The 17,500-nt window shown below is 47.9% G+C and overlaps 1 protein-coding gene across 1 annotated transcript in view; it reads right to left on the reverse strand.

The window, feature by feature from the left end:
- The window catches only part of LOC139753804 (dual 3',5'-cyclic-AMP and -GMP phosphodiesterase 11A-like), a 362,719-nt gene that overhangs the window by 231,956 nt on the left and 113,263 nt on the right, over nucleotides 1–17,500 (reverse strand). The window contains exon 4 of the mRNA XM_071670684.1: nucleotides 7,271–7,309. The gene's annotated coding sequence lies outside the window, so the exon portion shown is untranslated. The remainder of the gene's footprint in view (nucleotides 1–7,270; nucleotides 7,310–17,500) is intronic.

Consider the following 17,500-nt stretch of genomic DNA (forward strand, 5'->3'; position numbering starts at 1 on the left):
GGTGGTTGAGGTCACAAGGAAGAGGGGTCACAGGTAGTGAGAAGGTCTGTGCGTGTCACGTGGTGAAAACAGGTAAGATCTGTACAAGACGAGACATGACCTGAGGTCACCATGGGTCACACACGTTGAGAGAAGAATAATCAAAATTCTCAGATTTTCCACGTGATGACAGGAGGTCACAGGAGTCAAACAAAGAAAAGGTCACAGAGCTACACAGACAAGAGGTCACATGGGGTCACACAGAAGAGGAGAGGTCATCATTAAACACAAGGTCGTGACCTTGACACCTGTAAATTGAGACGTCAAGGACCTATGGACCTTCCCATCACAGACACCCAACTACTCCTGGGAGGGAAGGAGGAAGGAGGGAAGGGAGAGAGGAAGGAGGGAAGGGAAGGGAGGAGAGAGGAGGGAGGGAAGGAGGGAGGGGGAGGAAGGGAGGGAGGGAAGGAGGAAGGAAGGGAGAGACGAAGGAGGGAAGGGAGAGAGGAGGGAGGGAGGGAGGAAGGGAGGGAGGGAGGGAGAGAAGAAGGAGGGAAGGGAGAGAGGAAGGAGGGAAGGGAGGGAGGGAGAGAGGAGGGAGGGAGGGAAGCAATTTTTATCAACCAACCGGAAGGTTTTAAATTGAAAACGGTAATGAAAAACAAAGTTACTGAGCTTAATAATTCATCAGTTCTGATGGAAATCGTTTAAATGCTCCAACATCTGATTCAACTGATATATATATATATATATATATATATATATATATATATATATATATATATATATATATATATATATATATATATATATATATATATACATCTTTTCTTTCTTTTAAACTATTCGCCATTTCCCGCATTAGCGAGGTAGCGTTAAGAACAGAGAACTGTGCCTTTGAGGGAATATCCTCACCTGGCCCCCTTCTCTGTTCCTTCTTTTGGAAAATTAAAAAAAAATAATGAGAGGGGAGGATTTCCAGCCCCCGCTCCCTCCCCTTTTAGTCGCCTTCTACGACACGCAGGGAATACGTGGGAAGTATATATATATACAAAGGCAAAGGGGATAAGAGTGAGTGCTCAAATTACAGAGGTATAAGTTTGTTGAGTATTCCTGGTAAATTATATGGGAGGGTATTGATTGAGAGGGTGAAGGCATGTACAGAGCATCAGATTGGGGAAGAGCAGTGCGGTTTCAGAAGTGGTAGAGGATGTGTGGATCAGGTGTTTGCTTTGAAGAATGTATGTGAGAAATACTTAGAAAAGCAAATGGATTTGTATGTAGCATTTATGGATCTGGAGAAGGCATATGATAGAGTTGATAGAGATGCTCTGTGGAAGGTATTAAGAATATATGGTGTGGGAGGCAAGTTGTTAGAAGCAGTGAAAAGTTTTTATCGAGGATGTAAGGCATGTGTACGTGTAGGAAGAGAGGAAAGTGATTGGTTCTCAGTGAATGTAGGTTTGCGGCAGGGGTGTGTGATGTCTCCATGGTTGTTTAATTTGTTTATGGATGGGGTTGTAAGGGAGGTAAATGCAAGAGTCCTGGAAAGAGGGGCAAGTATGAAGTCTGTTGGGGATGAGAGAGCTTGGGAAGTGAGTCAGTTGTTGTTCGCTGATGATACAGCGCTGGTGGCTGATTCATGTGAGAAACTGCAGAAGCTGGTGACTGAGTTTGGTAAAGTGTGTGGAAGAAGAAAGTTGAGAGTAAATGTGAATAAGAGCAAGGTTATTAGGTACAGTAGGGGTGAGGGTCAAGTCAATTGGGAGGTGAGTTTGAATGGAGAAAAACTGGAGGAAGTGAAGTGTTTTAGATATCTGGGAGTGGATCTGTCAGCGGATGGAACCATGGAAGCGGAAGTGGATCATAGGGTGGGGGAGGGGGCGAAAATTTTGGGAGCCTTGAAAAATGTGTGGAAGTCGAGAACACTATCTCGGAAAGCAAAAATGGGTATGTTTGAGGGAATAGTGGTTCCAACAATGTTGTATGGTTGCGAGGCGTGGGCTATGGATAGAGATGTGCGCAGGAGGATGGATGTGCTGGAAATGAGATGTTTGAGGACAATGTGTGGTGTGAGGTGGTTTGATCGAGTAAGTAACGTAAGGGTAAGAGAGATGTGTGGAAATAAAAAGAGCGTGGTTGAGAGAGCAGAAGAGGGTGTTTTGAAATGGTTTGGGCACATGGAGAGAATGAGTGAGGAGAGATTGACCAAGAGGATATATGTGTCGGAGGTGGAGGGAACGAGGAGAAGAGGGAGACCAAATTGGAGGTGGAAAGATGGAGTGAAAAAGATTTTGTGTGATCGGGGCCTGAACATGCAGGAGGGTGAAAGGAGGGCAAGAAATAGAGTGAATTGGAGTCATGTGGTATACAGGGGTTGACGTGCTGTCAGTGGATTGAAGCAAGGCATGTGAAGCGTCTGAAGTAAACCATGGAAAGCTGTGTAGGTATGTATATTTGCGTGTGTGGACGTGTGTATGTACATGTGTATGGGGGGGGGGGGGCATTTCTTTCGTCTGTTTCCTTGCGCTACCTCGCAAACGCGGGAGACAGCGACAAAGTATAAAAAAAAAAAAAAAAATATATATATATATATATATATATATATATGAAAAAGCTCTTATAATGAGTGTGAACGAAACACAGAGGTCACAAGACATTCGAAACCCCGAATCTCTGTAAGTGACGTCGCGAGCGAAATATTGTGGGAATGGTGAAAGAAAAAAAAAACGAAGAAAAAAGAAACGTCGTAAACTAAACGTCGGAGAAAAGACGAGAAGAAAAAAAAGGAAAAGAAAACGAATATACATATTATAGAAAACGGGAGGAGTTAGAGATAAGGCAGGATAAGGTATGTGACAAAGACGGGGAGACCATGGGGGAGAAATCTGTATTAGAATTGTACAGGGGAGTTTATGATTGTGGATGGGGTGTAGAAATTCTCTCCCCCGGGGTGGAGAGTATAGAGGTCGGGGGAGAAACGTTGGGGAGGAAAGGGAGAGATGAAGCTGGGGAGGAAATGGAGATGGGATGAGGCTGGGGAGGACTGGGACACATGTTACTGGGGAGACAAGGAAGGCACAAAGGGTGACGTGATGCTGGGGAGATAATATCGGGGAGGAAAGTGTGTGTGTGGGGAGAGAAACAGATAGATAGAAAGATAGATAGATAGATAAACAGATAGATAGATAGAGATTTAAATGGGTTAGATATAATAGGATAGGGTAACCCTTTTAACACTGCGATACGACCCTTGAGCACGACGGCACGACCCTTGAACACGACGGTACGACCCTTGAGCACGACGGTACGACCCGTGAGCACGACGGCACGACCCTTGAGCACGACGGCACGACCCTTGAACACGACGGTACGACCCTTGAGCACGACGGTACGACCCGTGAGCACGACGGCACGACCCTTGAGCACGACGGCACGACCCTTGAACACGACGGTACGACCCTTGAGCACGACGGTACGACCCGTGAGCACGACGGCACGACCCTTGAGCACGACGGCACGACCCTTGAACACGACGGTACGACCCTTGAGCACGACGGTGCGACCCTTGAGTACGACGATACGACCCTTGAGTACGACGGTACGACCCTTGAGCACGACGGCACGACTCTTGAGCATGACGGTACGAGTCCTGAGCACGACGGTGCGACCCTTGAGTACGACGATACGACCCTTGAGCACGACGGTATGACCCTTGAGTACGACGGTACGACCCTTGAACACGACGGTACGACCCTTGAGTACGACGATACGACCCTTGAGCATGACGGTACGAGTCCTGAGTACGACGGGACGGCAATCACAAACAAGACGCTACGACCCTTGAGCACGACGGTACGACCCTTGAGCACGACGATACGACCCTTGAGCACGACGGTACGCCCCTTGAGCACGACGGCACGACCCTTGAGTACGACGATACGACCCTTGAGCACGACGGTACGACCCTTGAGTACGACGGTACGACCCTTGAGCACGACGGTACGACCCTTGAGCACGACGGTACGACCCTTGGGTACGACGGGGTGGTACATGAGGTAGACGGCACAACCCTAATTGAGTATGAGGGCCTAGCCTTTCATCTCAGCCTTACGTAGCCTTGCCCGGTCCTGTGTTCGTGGCAAATACGATACCAGCCCTTGCCAGGCAGGACAGCCCCCCCCCCCACGCACTTTACCCTTGCCACCAACCTCGCCTGCAGTAAGTAGCCTCCCCCCCCCCACACAAACCCCCTTGCGAGTCGTTAACCTTCAACAGCCAATTACAGAACACAAAGCTCCTGGTCCGGCCTGACCTTCCCCACGGCTCCCCTCCTTACCAGACCTGCCTTTGATGACGTCGACGACCCTGGGGGAGAGAACGTTGCCAGGATGAGATTATAACAAAACCAAGGGTGTGTACTATAACAAAACCAAGGGTGTGTACTATAACAAAACCAAGGGTGTGTACTATAACAAAACCAAGGGTGTGTACTATAACAAAACCAAGGGTGTGTATCATAACAAAACTAAGGGAGTGTATCATAACAAAAACCAAGGGTGTGGACTATAACAAAACCAAGGGTGTGGACCATAACAAAACCAAGGGTGTGTACTATAACAAAACCAAGGGTGTGGACCATAACAAAACCAAGGGTGTGTACTATAACAAAACCAAGGGTGTGTACTATAACAAAACCAAGGGTGTGTACTATAACAAAACCAAGGGTGTGTACTATAACAAAACCAAGGGTGTGTATCATAACAAAACCAAGGGTGTGTACTATAACAAAACCAAGGGTGTGTACTATAACAAAACCAAGGGTGTGTACTATAACAAAACCAAGGGTGTGTACTATAACAAAACCAAGGGTGTGGACTATAACAAAACCAAGGGTGTGGACCATAACAAAACCAAGGGTGTGGACCATAACAAAACCAAAGGTGTGTATCATAACAAAACCAAGGGTGTGTACTATAACAAAACCAAGGGTGTGTATCATAACAAAACCAAGGGTGTGTACTATAACAAAACCAAGGGTGTGTACTATAACAAAACCAAGGGTGTGTACTATAACAAAACCAAGGGTGTGTACTATAACAAAACCAAGGGTGTGTATCATAACAAAACCAAGGGTGTGTACTATAACAAAACCAAGGGTGTGTACTATAACAAAACCAAAGGTGTGTATCATAACAAAACCAAGGGTGTGTACTATAACAAAACCAAGGGTGTGTACTATAACAAAACCAAGGGTGTGTACTATAACAAAACCAAGGGTGTGTATCATAACAAAACCAAGGGTGTGGACCATAACAAAACCAAGGGTGTGTACTATAACAAAACCAAGGGTGTGTACTATAACAAAACCAAGGGTGTGTACTATAACAAAACCAAGGGTGTGTACTATAACAAAACCAAGGGTGTGTACTATAACAAAACCAAGGGTGTGTACTATAACAAAACCAAGGGTGTAATATAATACAGAGTAGGATGTAACATAACAAAGCAGCCAACAAGTGTATCACCACAAAATGAAAAACAGATAACATATCATCCACCTCCCCCCCCCACCCACCCACACACACACACACACACACACACACGGGTTCCCCGATAGCACGACCTGATAAGCCAGACCTCCCCCCACCCCCACGACCCCCCCCCCCCCCTCCTCATGAACAACGAGGCCTCCGAATCATGAGGTTTTAGCTCTTCGTGTGAGACGACTAATGGCACGACATGACCTGACAGATGGGAGAGAGAGAGAGAGAGAGAGAGAGAGAGAGAGAGAGAGAGAGAGAATTACCCCCAATCATTTATGTTGATGGCAGAGAGTCTCCCCTCCCTTATATTCCCCCCCCCTCCCCCAACACACCCATTTCATTCAGGGTGTAATTCAGATAACGTCGGTGTAATTGGCTGCAATCATTTACCATTGATGGCTTCCATCATGCTCTTTCTATACGTCTGATTACACGCTCCTTAACGGAATTTAAGGGACGGTAATTCAAACGTATTTGGAGGATTGTCGTAATTATAAACACTCATTTGACGGAACGGTAAGTTTATATATATATACATATATATATATATATATATATATATATATATATATATATATATATATATATATATATATATATATCACGTATCAACACTTGGAATCCATGTAAAACATTACATCATTCCGTACGTAGGATCGAATCCCACCCTCATGTTAAAATCTACGTCGATTCCATGAGTTAAACCCGTGTCCTTAGGATTCGAATCGACGTCACTTTGAGTGCCTTGTGGCGACGGAGAATTGAACCTCCGCCAGAGTGTTGGCGGGTCATACATACCTCCCTCTTAGGCCACAGGTCACGCGTGAGCCAGACGACCTGATGTAACAGGCAGGTAACACCCGACGTGAAGCTGGGTAAGCTAAGGGCTTCATGGAGAGGAGGAGGAGGAGGTTAAGGTGGATGAGACAGCGATGGCGGAGAGTGGGAAGGGGAGGCGATGGTGGGAAGGGGAGGCAGAGAGTGGGAAGGGGAGGCGGAGATTGGGAAGGGGAGGTGGAGAGTGGGAAGGGGAGGCGGAGAATGGGAAGGAAGGGAGATCTATTACCATTTTCGTCGACCAGTCTTGCAAGCACCGACGCCCTCATATCCTGTGGAAGACCTGGCGTTCTCCACCTTGACGCCCACGTGACCTCAGCCTCGATCGCATGACCTCACACAGAGCGGAGAGGTCAACCTTGACAGGTGAGGGGTCCTGTTCCCAAGGTCCAACTTGACCGAAAGGGGGTTGTGAGGTTAACTATGGCTGGGGTCGTGGATTGCTAGCTGGTGAAGATCGCTAACGAGCAGGTAGGCTGAGGAGTGATTGGTGTGGGGTCAGAAAACGACTTGATGACTCTGACGTCACGTGATACAAGGGTCAAAATCGAACTATACAGAGAAACACACGACTCGCGTAACCCACATACAACTAACAACTTCCTGGACTGGCATATATAATCCAGGGAGCTAAACGCTTCCAGGACTGATATGATCCGGACAAATGAGAAAGAATGCCAGGGCTGGAACAGGCTCCAGGCGTCAGGGGCTTTCCAGAACTGCTATCAAATGCCTGAGCAATTACGACTCCTAACGATCTGTCTGAGCGTGAGTGCAAGGGTTAAAGATTGACAAAATCAGCGCGAGATTTGCTAGGATGTGTGAGGCAGGGGGCCTCTGGCTTTGAGGCGGAGTAAACACGGTCACCGATCACCTTTGTCATCGCACGGAAAACGTACACGTACCTGGTGTGCGCTGGCGGCGATCGCCTCTGCCTCACGCCTCTGTAGGAGAAGGAAAGACATTTCAGTCCAGATGTAAACAATGAATGTATCCAAACTTTCATAAAATGGTGTCAAATTTGTCTCTACCAGCTCGTTTGGACTTGTATGTGTTCTAATGTGTGTGCGTGTGTGTGTGTGTGTGTGTGTGTGTGTGTGTGTGTGTGTGTGTGTGTGTGTCAGATGGGGTGTACATCCCTCACGTAGTACAGGCCAGGCTGGCCATTACCAGGGTCATAAACCCTCTCACCTGCAGGTGGTGGTGGGGGGGCGGGGGGCGCCCTGGAGCAGCCTGCAGCCCCCCACCCCACACTCCTGCAGGAGGAAGGGTGGAGGAACACCTGAAGGGGAGGAGGGAGGTGGGGTGTCATCATCATTCTTACTCCTAGACTTTATGACCCACACCTGCTGGAGTCGCTCCCCTCCAGACTGCCTTCAAAAAAAAAGAAAAAAGTTTACCTCCAAAACCATGAGCTGGAATAAGACTGTAGCTGCTGGTGTGTTAGGTAGATACTACTACTAATACTACTACTACTACTACTACTGGTACTGATAGCAGGTCATACCTGGAGGAACTGACCTGACCAGATATCACCAACAGACGCCGTAGAGGGAGGTCAGAACGCAATGACCCGGCGCGCGGGGGTCCGACCAACACCTTCGGAATATTAAACAATTCTACACCTCGCGCGTTGCTGAATACTCCAGCCGCCGCTACAAACCCTCCTCCTCCTCCTCCTCCTCCTCCTCCTCCTGCTGCAGCAGCTTGGAATATCACAGTTAATTACCGCGTTAATGTATCTCACGTTTCCCGAGTACGGAAGCAGCCACGGGCACTAACAGCTGTGCGCCGGGGGTTGATCCATCCACGTCACTGTAAGGGGGATCATCGTCGCATGATGGGAGGAGGAGGAGGAGGAGGAGGAGGAGGAGGAGGAGGAGGAGGAGGAAGAGGAGGAGGAGGAGGAGGAGGAGGAGGAGGAACGAGGAGCTAATACATAATTTTTCCTTGGAAAATGTTTCGTTCAGAGGAGCGGGCTGAGTCAGCGGGCGAGGCCGTCAAAGAAAGATCTCTCAGTGACGTGAGTCTGGTCGCATAGCAGTCTCAGTGACGTGAGTCTGGTCGCATAGCAGTCTTAGTGACGTGAGTCTGGTCGCATAGCAGTCTCAGTGACGTGAGTCTGGTCGCATAGCAGTCTCAGTGACGTGAGTCTGGTCGCATAGCAATATCTCTGATCTGAGTCTGGTCGCGTGTAGCCCCCGGGCGTGTCCATCCCGTGAGATGCCTTTGGGAATAAGGGGTTCCGGTGTGTCGCGGGAAGGTCTGAGTGAAGTCCCTGGGCGGCCCGTTTCCTCCCCCTGCAGTACTTGCGAGGAAGGTCACCATCACCAGGATGGGTCGACGACGACGACGGCGGAGGAGGGGTCGGTCGCGCTCCTGACGATGCTGAGAGGAAGTACGACAGACCATCGGTGAGGTGTTGGTGTCTCGCTCCTGACGATGCTGAGAGGGACATTCCTATCTCGGGGTGAACCCTCTCTCCTGACGGTGCTGACAGAGATAGCCTTCTCTGGGGATGGTCTGTCTCTCCCTCCTGACGATGCTGGTGGAACCAAGCTTCTCTGGGGAGGGTCTGTCTCCCTCCTGACGATGCTGGTGGAACCAACCTTCTCTGGGGAGGGTCTGTCTCTCCCTCCTGACGATGCTGGTAGAGCCAACCTTCTCTAGGGAGGGTCTGTCTCCCTCCTGACGATGCTGGTGGAACCAAGCTTCTCTGGGGAGGGTCTGTCTCCCTCCTGACGATGCTGGTAGAGCCAACCTTCTCTGGGGAGGGTCTGTCTCCCTCCTGACGATGCTGATAGAGCCAACCTTCTCTGGGGATGGTCTGTCTCTCCCTCCTGACGATGCTGGTAGAGCCAACCTTCTCTGGGGAGGGTCTGTCTCACTCCTGACGATGCTGGTAGAGCCAACCTTTTCTGGGGAGGTCCTCCCCCTCTCTATCCTGACGATGCTGGTAGGAAATCAATGGGGGATGAGGGGGTTGGGGTGAAAGAAAGAAAGAAAGAAAGAAAGAAAGAAAGAAAGAAAGAAAGAAAGAAAGAAAGAAAGGGGCATAAAGTTCTCAGGGGGGGAAAAAAAGTTAGGGTATCCCTGGGAGGCTTATGTACGTGACAGATGCCTAGGATGATCTAATGAACCTCGTCTCTCAGGAGAGAGAGAGAGAGAGAGAGAGAGAGAGAGAGAGAGAGAGAGAGAGAGAGAGAGAGAGAGAGAGAGAGAGAGGAGGGGAAGCAGAGAGGTGGATCCTGCCACAGCAATAAATTGTGTTCCAAACTTAACTTTAGTCTTTGGGAACAATAGCTATGCACGACGTCCATGACCCGGGAGAGAAAAGAAAAGAAAAACCAACACCAGGTCGTCCACCCACAGCTGGTTCTCTTTATCCCCCCAGCTGTCTGACGTCAACTTCTGTTCTAAGGGAAGATATTCATGGACCTCGTAGAGAGGTAGGCTGTTACAGCGGCAGTAGAAAAAAAAGGCAGCAACAACAACAGGTGCAGCTGTAGTAGCAGCAGCAGCAACAACAACAGGTGCAGCAGTAGCAGCAGCAACAACAGGTGCAGCAGTACCAGCAACAGCAACAACAGGTGCAGCAGTACCAGCAACAACAGGTGCAGCAGTACCAGCAACAGTAATAACAGGTGCAGCAGTACCAGCAACAACAGGTGCAGCAGTACCAGCAGCAGCAGTAACAACAGGTGCAGCAGTACCAACAACAACAGGTGCAGCAGTACCAGCAGCAGTAACAACAGGTGCAGCTGTAGTAGCAGCAGGCGCACCCGCAGATGGAGCAACCAGCTGCATCATTGTCGTGCTCAAAGACAGAGTCGTTGCGTTCAAGGGATGTGTCGTTGTTTTCAAGGGTTATACCGTCGTGTTCGAGGGTTCCACCCTCCTCCTCAGTGGTTTCACAGGTGTTAAAAACGAGCCAATACTCACGTTAAATTCCTTCTCCATCTATCCTTCATGTTAACTTTTGGTTAAGACTACATATGTTCAACTTTCTTTCATGTCTCTTGGACATCGTATGATTTAACTTATCCTCCTTCGCTTCAGTGTCGAATTACTCTACGCGAAGCCAGCCTCCCATGTTATAATTCCATGAATAACCTCCACGAGAAATTAACATATGCGCCACACTGCCGGTGTTAAATTACGCCATTAAAGCCTTCCGTGTTGAATTCTTTTACCCATCCGCTCTCCAAGTTAGTAGACCACATTAACATCCAGGATCAGTTATCGCTTTCCCAGGTTAAATTGTAGACCACATTAACATCCAGGATCAGTTATCATCTCTGGCTTTCCCAGGTTAAATTGTAGACCACATTAACATCCAGGATCAGTTATCGCTTTCCCAGGTTAAATTGTAGACCACATTAACATCCAGGATCAGTTATCATCTCTGGCTTTCCCAGGTTAAATTGTAGACCACATTAACATCCAGGATCAGTTATCATCTCTGGCTTTCCCAGGTTAAATTGTAGACCACATTAACATCCAGGATCAGTTATCATCTCTGGCTTTCCCAGGTTAAATTGTAGACCACATTAACATCCAGGATCAGTTATCATCTCTGGCTTTCCCAGGTTAAATCAAGTGTTCATTTCCCCTCCCTCAGGAGTCGTGCGTCTGCCACAGGGAATGACCCTTAACCCTTCGATCCTTCCACACATACAAAATCTCCTTTGCTTTTCCCACTGCCTCCCAAACAGCCCGCAAAAGAAAAAACAAGGACCCAACAACTCTTTTTAATTCTTTTTTATTTCATTTTTTTTTTTTACTCGTTTGTGTGAGAGTGGAAGTTGCGACCCTCATCCCCCCCTCCACCCCCCCCCCCCCCCCCCGCTGCATTAAAGCCACTGCCGAACTTTAAGGAGGGGGTAAGGGGGGGGGGTAGGGTTGAGGTAGGGGGTGTGTGTGAGTCGGGGGGGGGGGTTTAGGTAAGGTCACACAGACTTCGGTGATTGACCCAGTAGATCCAGAAGCGAGTTGCTCCTTCCCACCTTGTATCCTTCGTGTTCGGTTCATCCACCGACCTGACCCGTCTCATGTGGTTACGCTGTTACCCTCGTTACGATCGTTAGCGTGATCGTTATCCGTATCTACCAGTATTAGGTTCATTATCTCATTATCTCCCTTATCTTCTGAGACCTTATGTCTCTGAGGTCTCCCTTTATCTTCTAAGTTTTCCCTTATACCTACAGGCCTCCCCTTATCTTCTGCGAGCCTCCCATTATATCCCCAGGTCTCCCATTATCATCTGAAATCACCCCTTAGAGTCATAAGTCTCCCCTTAGACCCATGAATCTCCCCTTATATCCGGTATGTCTCCCCTTAGACCCATCCTTCCTCCCTGATGTTCTAAGGGCTACTATCTGCCATTAAGCCCTGGGTTCCCCTCCTCAGTCTTCCCCTTAGATATCTAATTCCCCTCTTGGGTGAGGGGGGTCTGTCTGTTCCCCTCGTAGCCACCCCTCTCCCCATCCCTCATTTATCACCCCATTTGTACCCATCCCTACCTTCCTCTCCCCTCGGCCCTGAAGTATCATTATATATTTTTCTACCATTTCTTTTTCCTCCCCCTCTCCCCTCTGACTTGTTTATAGATACCTGCTGTTTTCATCACTCTCTCTCTCTCTCTCTCTCTCTCTCTCTCTCTCTCTCTCTCTCTCTCTCTCTCTCTCTCTCTCTCTCTCCGGTTCATCAATGTTTCCACTGTATCATTTTTCCACCATTCTTCACCTATCTACCTATCTATCTATCTATCCATCAATCTATCTATCTATCTACCTATCTATCAATCTATCCATCAATCTATCTATCTATCCATCTATTTATCTATCTATCTATCTATCTATCTATCTATCTACCTATCTATCTATATATATATATATATATATATATATATATATATATATATATATATATATATATATATATATCACTCTATCTATCTATCCATCTATGTATCTATCTATCCATTCATCTATCTATCAACCTATCTATATCCATCTATCTATCTATCTATCTATTCATCTGCCACTCCCTATCGTTTATCTCCCGAGCAATATCTCCTACCCTTCTCTTTCTTATTTACCAACCCATCCCCTTTTTCATCCTTGACCTGTCCACCTCTCTATCCCTTCTTCTCCCGTCCCCACACAAACCCCTGTCCCGCAGGTCGTCCCCAAGTCCCACTAGCCACGACCCATCCGTCTATCCGGGAGGTGCTGGGCTCGCCCACAGACAGACACAAGGGGGAGAGGGAAGGTGGGAGACAGGTGGGAGGGATGAGGGAGGAGGGAGGGAGGGAGGGTTAGGGAGGAGGGAGGGTTAGGGAGGAGGGAGGAGGGAGGGTTAGGGAGGAGGGAGGGTTAGGGGAGGAGGGAGGGTTAGGGAGGAGGGAGGGTTCGTCGAAGCGCTGGTGTCATTGACAGGGAGCGAGACGCCAGGCAGACGGTCCGTCTACCGTCAGTTCCTCCCGTGTGCGCGTGTGTGTGTGTGTGCGTGATGTGTGTGTGTTTTCAGAGAGAGAGAGAGAGAGAGAGAGAGAGAGAGAGAGAGAGAGAGAGAGAGAGAGAGAGAGAGACAATCACATTATTCATACCAGGTCCAGTCCAGCATCAACATCCCGATCAGGAAGAAAAAACAGAACTCTTTCTTAAGATAACGGTTCTGTGTGTGTGTGTGTGTGTGTGTGTGTGTGTGTGTGTGTGTGTGTGTGTGAGGTGTTCCCAGACACCACATCGTAACTGATAAGAAATGATAAAGTCTTTCCCATCTCCGTTATGCGCGCGGGAGGCCAGAGAACAGAGGATATCGGTGAAGTGAACACCGTGTTATGGTCGCTGGAAGAACAAAATCGTTTGAGAGAACAGTGAACATGGTTGGTGAGAAGGGGGGGGGGAAGGGGGGGGGGGCGCATGCATGATCGTGTCACTCCTAGTGTTGGAGATGGTGCTGGTGATAGTGATGGTGTTGGAGGCAGTGTTGGTAACGTTGTTGGTGAGAGTGTTGGTGATGGTATTGCCGTCAGTGTTGGTGATGGTGCTGGCGCCAGTGTTGGTGATAGTGTTGGCGCCAGTGTTGGGGATGGAGCTGGCGCCAGTGTTGGTGATGGTGCTGGCGCCAGTGTTGGTGATAGTGTTGGCGCCAGTGTTGGGGATGGAGCTGGCGCCAGTGTTAGTGAGGGAGCTGGCGCCAGTTTTGGTGATGGTGTTGGCGCCAGTGTTGGTGATAGTGTTGGCGCCAGTGTTGGTGATAGTGCTGGCGCCAGTGTTGGTGATGGTGTTGGCCCCAGTGTTGGTGATAGTGTTGGCGCCAGTGTTGGTGATGGTGTTGGCCCCAGTGTTGGTGATAGTGTTGGCGCCAGTGTTGGTGCTGGTGTTGGCGCCAGTGTTGGTGATGGTACTGGCGCCAGTGTTGGTGATGGAGCTGGTGAGGCGGCGCCAGGGCCTCACCCCTGACATTAACGTCCCCAAACATTAATCGACACATTTTTCCGTCAGAGATTAACAATGCGCAGATCCTGTTTGCAAAATGCTAATCTCACATAAGGTTTAAAGTCATGTCATGTAATGATAAAAAAAAGGTACATATAAACATAAACATCCATTTCATATATATATATATATATATATATATATATATATATATATATATATATATATATATATATATATATATATATATATATATATACTTCCAGACAAAGGTAAGATTTCCAGTGATGTGACGTGCAATATAACGCCGTTGTGAGACCTTCTTGCCCTGTGAGGCTAACGCGCAAGCGCAGACGAACAACTGCATGAGTCAGACACACGATCCACATCCTTCTTTTGAGTCGATATGGAATCGAATCCTATTTATCTTACCGTCCGATGGTTTCGGCTACCCTTACCCTATACCCCGGGCGATGGCTCCACCGCTCTTCCCGCGTGATTCGCAAAAAGAATACAAATCGTCACATTATTACCTTATGCAAAAACATTACGAAGCATTTTAAATCCTCCATGAATAAATCTGGGAAATTTAATCGTCAAGTAATTACAGCTGGATTGCCTCGCTTCTACCTGCGCCAGGTTAAGATACTGGATATGCAAATTCTCGCGCACTGCCACATATTTACAGATGTAACGAACTTGTGCCTCAAATTCCGCCTTAACGCATCTTTAGACACACTACACACACACACACACACACACACACACACACACACACACACACACACACAGACCCAGATCATCCAGAAAATGCCATTACGAAAATAAAGAGTGAGATAAGCTCGGCACGAGAGTCAAAGGACACCAAGAAAACCCAATAAATCTAGAAGGATTTTCTCCCAGATTAAACAAGCCAAAAAAAAATGGCCTCGCGTTCTCGAATCCCTTTGCTGATAATCTTTCCAGGAAATCCTCGTCACGATCCGTGCAACACCGGGCCTGGAATACCATCCATGACACACATCTTTACTGGAAAGTGTCGCCTGACATGGTGTTTGGCCTTTACGACTCGAGTTCCAGGAAGTCTTCTTTGTTTTCTCCTGGATGTGCGACTGAGGACAATAAACCTGGAATGAAGGGAGCCACCTACAGCATGTGAGGATACGAATACCAAGGAATGGCCCTTTCCAGCCGAACAGTCATTGCTGGAAGACCAAGAGATCGTCTCTCTAGGGCAGAGCACACGTCGCTGGAAAAGGAGGAGATCTACTCTTCAGGAGGAACACACGGTGCTGGAAGACCAAAGGATGGTTCTCTCAACCCGTTGGTAGACACGGCTGGAAGACCATCGGATGGCCTCTTCCAGCACAGAAGACACAGCTGGATGGCCATGGGATGGTTTCTTCCGGAGCAGCAGACGGTGCTGGAAGACAAAGGGAGGGGGTCTCTTCTAGCACAGCAGACACTGCTAGAAGGCCAAGGAATGGACTCTACCAGTGCAGTAAACACGGCTGGAAGACCAATAGATGGTCTCTCCCGGAAAAGCAAACTCTGTTGGAGGATTAAGGAGGGGGGGGGAGGGGTGGGGGGGGTCTCCTCCAACACAGCACACATCTTTGGAGGGTTGGCTGTTAGGAGGGATCTGAGGGTATTCGTGTGGGCCCGGTTGATGCCACAGACCCCTGGAACATTGGTGCTTTGAATGTGCACGAACTTTGATTGATGGTATATATATATATATATATATATATATATATATATATATATATATATATATATATATATATATACACACACACACACGAGTGTATGTGCTCAGGCGCTCGAAAATGTCCATTACTTCAATATTCATACATTTTGTACACATACACACACACACACACACACACACACACACACACACAAAAGGTTCAGATTTTTTTGCTTAAAACTCCAGGGACACGTCCAATGGCGCAGCAGGAACTTCACATCTCCACTTGACAAAGACACTTAATCAATGACCTATTTAACAAGCACCAGTCCAGGTATAAGAGACATCAATAAACAGGGATGTCAGTCATAAAAGTCTGAAAATCACATAGAATTAAAGTATTTCTTGCCCCCTAACTGCCAACAGATCATTATGGCAATATCTACCCTTATCAGTAACGGGGCTAATCGTGTCCCACGACCCAATCTAGGGGGTACTAACCAGAGGTCTCGGATGACCTGGGACTTCCCAGCCGATGCCTGAGGTATCCCATGTCCCGTGACCTCCCTCCCAGCCAGCTGTCGGGGTAGGATCGAATTACACGCTCAGAGCCAAGACCCGATTTTATGGGATCGGTTGTATGTGCGTGTATGTGTGTGTGAGTGTGAGGAGGAGGAGGAAAGGGAGGAGGAGGTGTGTGGTGTGGTGTGTGTGTGTACTGGCGTGCTTCTGTGGTGTGAGGCGACGGGGAGGAGATCCTCCTACGACGGGGAGCCTTGAGAGAGAGAGAGAGAGAGAGAGAGAGAGAGAGAGAGAGAGAGAGAGAGAGAGAGAGAGAGAGAGAGAGAGCAAATGCAGATCATCATCATGTTATCTCCTTTTGTGGGTGTCTATAGTCTCTTGGCATACACGGCAGCCCATGGCATCTCTAAAGGTCCATTTTTTTCAGTTTTAATATACTGGACGCAGTGTGGGTATACGACAGTATCTATCGATCGATCTATTCATCCCGCAGAAACTCTACGGACGTTGAGAACCAGATTTTTTTATGTAGTACCTCAGGGTTCCATGACGTCCCTTGAGGTACCACCGACCCGCGGCCTCATATTTCGAAGCGCCCCTCCTCCTCTTCTTCTCCTCCTCCGTTTTCCCATCACAGTCAGTCAGTCAGTCAGTCGGTCTTTACCCAATTATCGAGTTTTCTTTTTCCTACGCGTCTCTTTAGTTGCTGCCAAGTCACGCTTCTTAATTTTCTAAACATTTCTTTCCCATCTTTTTTTTTTCTTTCCCCTCAAGACATTATTTGCAGACTTGGTTATTCTCTTTCTTCCTTATTTCTCCTTCCCGGTCATTGTTGGTATCTGAAACTCTACAGTGAAGCAAGTGAGACAAAATGGTCTCTAATATTAGAAGGAAGAGGTTCATTGCTCATTCAAGGCATTGAATGCCACAACAGTGATCATGTCTCGTGATATATATATATATACCGTCACTGTTTTAATTACCCCAGGACCATTTTCTATGAACGAGCCCTCTGGTGGGGCAAATTTAAGGCCTCAAGTCTTATTTTTCCCCCCAGTTGCTGAAGTATCTTAATTCAGGTAGTACCATCTATGTTGCCCTTCATCTGAACCTTCTCCATTAGTTCTTCTAGACTTCCTGACGGACGGTGACCCAAACCTGGGAAGCATATATTCTAGTTTTGGCCTACTGGAGAGTGTGACCCAGCTTGCTGTATACTTACAATTGCTATACTAACATCTGCTAGCAGTCATGTGTTTTTTTTTCGTCCCCTTTAACTAACCTCCCAATGTGGGAACACTGCCGACAGGTTAGGGACGATGGACTCAAAAGTCCCTCTCACAATACGGATTCCCTCAGCTTATTCGGCCAGATGATTGTCATACTGAGGCCTTCTTTCTCTACGTCCCATCCGCGTTTGATTATCATACGAACGCTGGGGGTTTGTCTCTATCCCCTTGCAGACTGATGCAGTTCCC

The sequence above is a fragment of the Panulirus ornatus genome, chromosome 15, assembly GCF_036320965.1.
Source record: "Panulirus ornatus isolate Po-2019 chromosome 15, ASM3632096v1, whole genome shotgun sequence".
NCBI classification, from domain to species: domain Eukaryota; kingdom Metazoa; phylum Arthropoda; class Malacostraca; order Decapoda; family Palinuridae; genus Panulirus; species Panulirus ornatus.